Source organism: Panthera uncia, unplaced genomic scaffold (assembly GCF_023721935.1).
Source record: "Panthera uncia isolate 11264 unplaced genomic scaffold, Puncia_PCG_1.0 HiC_scaffold_1978, whole genome shotgun sequence".
Lineage (NCBI taxonomy): Eukaryota > Metazoa > Chordata > Mammalia > Carnivora > Felidae > Panthera > Panthera uncia.
The window spans coordinates 1-4,558 of NW_026058666.1; the positions used below are offsets into that span (position 1 = coordinate 1).

Here is a 4,558-nt window from a genome sequence, read left to right on the forward strand (position 1 = left end):
GAAGGAAGGAAGGAAGGAAGGAAGGAAGGAAGGAAGGAAGGTAGGAAGGGAGGGAGGGAGGATGGACGGATAGATGGATGGAAGGATAGACGGATAGATCTTCCTGAGATGCTGATATCTGGCCTTATCTTTAAGTCTGCAATCCTTTAGCATCACCCCATGTTACTAAGACACCGTGTGTCAGGGTCAGAACGAAGGTGAGGTCAGAGAAGTGCTGAGGGCACAAACTCTAGTGAGGGGCTCACTCTCAGAGACTGGGAAATACCCGAGAGTGAATACCTCCTTAAATTTGGTGCCCCAGGAACACCAATGACCTCAACCTTGTCGCAACCCCATTAAGCATTAGCCATACACTTCTAGAAAGAAAATGGACCCTCCATCAGAGACAGACCGATCTGTCACTGTGCCTTGATGCGAATGCCCAGGATGTCCCACTGGTCCGTTCCACCTCCCCTTCTCTGAGCTTCACTGAGACAAGGTGATGTAACAGAGCGATCATTTGCACGGTTCTGGATCCAGATCCGTGTTGTCAGATTGCTGTGTGAACTTGAAGAAGTCTCTTCCCTCTCTGGGCTTTGGTTTCCCTCTTGGTAAAACAAGGGAGGTCGGACTCACCTCTGGTTCAAAATAGGGGTGGAAAAGAAAGGTGGGAGGCTCCCAAAAACCTTCAAGGCAACCCCTCCTTAGAAGGCTTGCCCAACCCCTTACCCACTTTCCCCGCATTTTCTTCATTTGCTGACTTTACAAATATTCCTCCTACCTACCCGCCATTGGACTGGATGCTGGCGTATAACAATGAGCCACACAGGCACTAGTCCCGCCCTCCCGAAACTTAAGAGTCCAACAATCAAGTCGGATAGGTTGTCAATCACAGTTGCTCTGAAGGCAAAGTCCGTGGGCAACAGGACCCTGGCCAAGGAGGCTGACTCAGACTGCACTCAGGGAGGCTTCCCGGAGGAGATGGTCCCCACAGATGAACAAGAAGAGATCAGGTAGACAATGAGGAAGAGACGACAGGTGCCCTGTGGTCTCACGCCGAGGTCTGGGAAGGTGGGACAGAGCCCAGCCCTGCGGACCCCTCGTCGGGCCCCCGGAGACTCACTCATTTGTGACAGCAGGACTGCCTCCAGCTTAGAGCAGAGCATCCTGGAGTCCTTAAGAGTCCTTTCTTCTGCCTGGTGAGACTGGGTCTTGATGAGCACATGGAGGGGCTTTGAAGCTGTGACTTGCTGGAACAGAAGCAGCAGAGGGTGTCATTCTTAACACACATGCCCCGTGGCAACCCGGCACGCAGCCTTGGAAAGACGATTAGGGTGTTTGTTCAAAGGACGTGATTGCTACGTTTTCGCTTCCACTTTTGATGCGTAGGACTCCCTTTCTGTCTTCTGGCTGCATCCTAAGCCAGGCAGAGCTCTGTCTCCAAACCTCATCTCATTACCCATTTCCCCCCCAATTGCATATTTTAGGGACTGGTAATAGGGCGGCCTACGGAGCCGTGTATTACAGCCGAAGACTCCAACACCCCCACACCCCCCACCGTGTGAAAGAGACAAAATATTTTCATTTCTAAGCCTCTCCGCCTACAGGGGGAGAAGTTAGCGGATCGTGTGACTGCGGTGGCTTCTTAAGAGCCTTTGGGAGCCGGGGGAAGGAATCCAACCTCAGCTGACTTTTCTTAAGTAACAAGGGCCTGGGCTACCTGACAGCATCGACGGAGAAGCCAAGTGCTCCTGAACACACTGCCCTCACGTCTACCCCCGGCCCTTGCTCGAGACACATAGCTTCTGGGACGAAGGGGAGGGTGGAGCTGTGCTCACTGAGCACCTGCCGTGCAAAGACCCTGTGCCTTCTAGTCTCTAGTTTGCATTAATTTGCGTGTGCATCAGTGATCTACGCTGCGTAACAAATTGCCACCAATTTAGCAGGCTGGCAACAACACAAATGATTACCTTGCAGTTTCCAAAGGTCGAGAGCCAAGGTCCAGGTTAGCTGGGTCTCCTGCTCAGGGTCTCACCAGGCTGAAATCAAGGTGGCAGCCAGGGCTGGGAGCTCCTCGGATGCCATCTGAATCTGGCCCCCACACTTGAAGGGCGCGGAGAGGGTGAAGAAAGAAGCATACCACCCCAGATTGGTGGGTGGCAGTTCCAATAAGCAAGGGGGCACCCCGAGACGAGCGGATCTCCCCACTCCCCCACCAAATCTCAAAGCTTTATATAGAGGCCTTAACTGGGTTCAATCACACATACCAGCCACAGGCTGTCAACACAAGCTATCTCAAGGCTGTATCTTTGGGGCAGCCTCTGGGAATGGGGGAGGCAAGCAGAATGTACCATCCAAGGACGGGGGAGGGAGTGATGAGTGTCCATTGGCTGACCAGCCTGAAGGTCAACTGGTGACCACATGCTCTTTATGACCTCGCACAATAGCTCTCGCGTCATAGACTCAGGGTCCCTCTTCCCAATGCACTGGTTGTCGTGCGAATTCAGCTCCTTGCAGTTGTAGGACTGAGACCCTCAACCCCTAGGGGTCACCTGCCCTTCCTTTCCATGTGATTTCCGCCCCCCCTCCACAATATGGCAGCTTATTTTCTCAAGGTCAACAGAGGAGTATCTGCTGCTTCAAATCCCTCTGACTTTTTTCTTCTCTGACTTCTAGGCTTTTCAGTTGAAGCGCTCACCTGATTAGGTCAGGCCCACCCAGAACCATCTCCCTTTCAACGAACTTAAAGGCCGCCAATTAGAGACTTCGGTCACATCTGCCGGGTCACTTCACCTTGCCGTCGCATGTAACCTATCCACGGAGTGACGTCTCATCATACTCTGAGTCCCGCCCACTTGAAGGGATGAGACCTATCAGGGTGTACCCCTGGCAGCCATCTTAAAAACCTGCCCGCTGCAGCTTCCGCGCCACCTTTTGCACGTACAATTTCCTGGCTTCAGCGGCACTGCAGCTCAGGTGGCCTGGGTTGAGCCTCCGCTCTGGCTCCCACTAGCTGTGTGACCTCGGGCAAGCCACCTCTCCCTCAGCTTCCTCATCTGGAAACTGGCTCAATGACACCACCTCCTTGGCAAGTTGCCCCCAAGGTTAAGTGACAGAGGCATGTGGCTGCTTCGCCTTTTGCTGAGCGAGCAGGGAGCGCTCGGCAGACACCTGCTCGGGTGCCTCGGCCTGGTTTCCGTACTCTTCCCCATTGCCATGCCGGAACCGAGACGCTTCGTCCCCGAGAGCGCCACCCTCCCTCCCCCCGCCCGCAGAAGCCTTCTCCATCCCAGGAGCAGACGGAGACGGGGCAATTAGCCTCCAGTAATAAAAGTACACGGGGCCGTCGGCTGGGCTGCCAGAGGAATTTATGAAGTGCACGGAAGCTTGCGCTGCTACAGGAGAGGCTATCAGGGGACCACTTCCGAGGTAAGAACAGAAAACACACCATCCATCACTGCCAGATCCTTCCCGTGGCAAGATATTAAAGCGTCGCTGTCCCTTTCCGCATTCCCCAAACCTCATCCAGTGAGCCCGCGTTGTTGTTGTTTTATATATATAATCAGACGAGAAAAGGCAATAAACCTGATTTTTCGTGGAAAAGCTCTGTGGTCAGAAATGCCGGCTTCTGGCAGGTCGCGTCTGCAGGGGGAGCTTCGCCAGGATGCCTGAGAGCTTGCGTTTTGTTCTTTCCTTTTTTTAAAACAAAGATCCATTATGCAAATCGATCATAAAATTTTTAAAGCATCTTGTCCTGTCTCAATTAATTACAGCCTTCGCGGGCTCAGCTCGAGCAGCAGAGAAGTCTTCCTGGTACCGGGCGCTGTCCTCGGAGGGAGAGCCGCCCGCCTTGTCCTGCCCGCGGGGCCCCTGTCCCTTCAGCCCTTGCCTGGCTGGCCGACCACGCTTACGTACTCACCAGCCGGCTGGCCACCTCCCTTCACCACCGTCTCTCTGTCTGTCTCTCTCTCTCTCCTTGTCTCTCTCTCTCACACACACACACACCCCTGGCAGTAGCCACTGCCCCCTCCTCCAAGAGGGTCCTTCTCCAGCTGGAGTGAAACTAATGGTCTGTAATTTATTGCTCAGTCCCTACGCTGCTGGCGAAGGGAGAGCAGCCGCTGGCTTAGCTCCACCTGGAGAGGAGAAGGGCTGAGTTCTCCAGAAGCAGCATCAGTTACCGCCTCTGTCCTCAAGTCTGCTCCCTGTCCCCCCGTCTCCAGAGGAGCACGTCCGGGCCCCTCCACAAATCCCTTCCCCGCCTAACAGCCATCCTGAGGCCGCTGGGCCACCACCAGCAGCCACGTCCGGGCCTGCCATCCCCAAGTTTTCTCTGACAACCAGCCTCCCTTCTCTGCACGTCCCCACCCACTCACCCCCTTGCGTGCCCACCCTGCGTCCTGGCTTCTGCCCATCTCCGGGGTCACTGCTGCACCACTCCATAGAACCTCACCCCCAAGAAAGAAGCCTGAAACTCATTCTCACTGAGGTCTAAATGGCCAATAACCACTAAAGGCACTGGCATTCTAAGAGGAATCAAAAGATGAATCCTTTGCACCCATGGGAGAGAAGACTCAAC

At 54.4% G+C, this 4,558-nt stretch overlaps 1 long non-coding RNA gene across 1 annotated transcript; it reads right to left on the reverse strand.

Annotated features, from left to right (window-relative positions):
• Positions 1-852: 852 nt before the first annotated feature.
• On the reverse strand, positions 853-2,553 carry LOC125917542 (uncharacterized). Its single transcript, XR_007456221.1, has 3 exons — positions 2,247-2,553; positions 1,950-2,082; positions 853-1,229 (listed from the first exon to the last, which is right to left on the reverse strand). It is a non-coding gene; the product is annotated as an uncharacterized LOC125917542 (long non-coding RNA).
• Between the last annotated feature and the right edge of the window lie 2,005 nt (positions 2,554-4,558).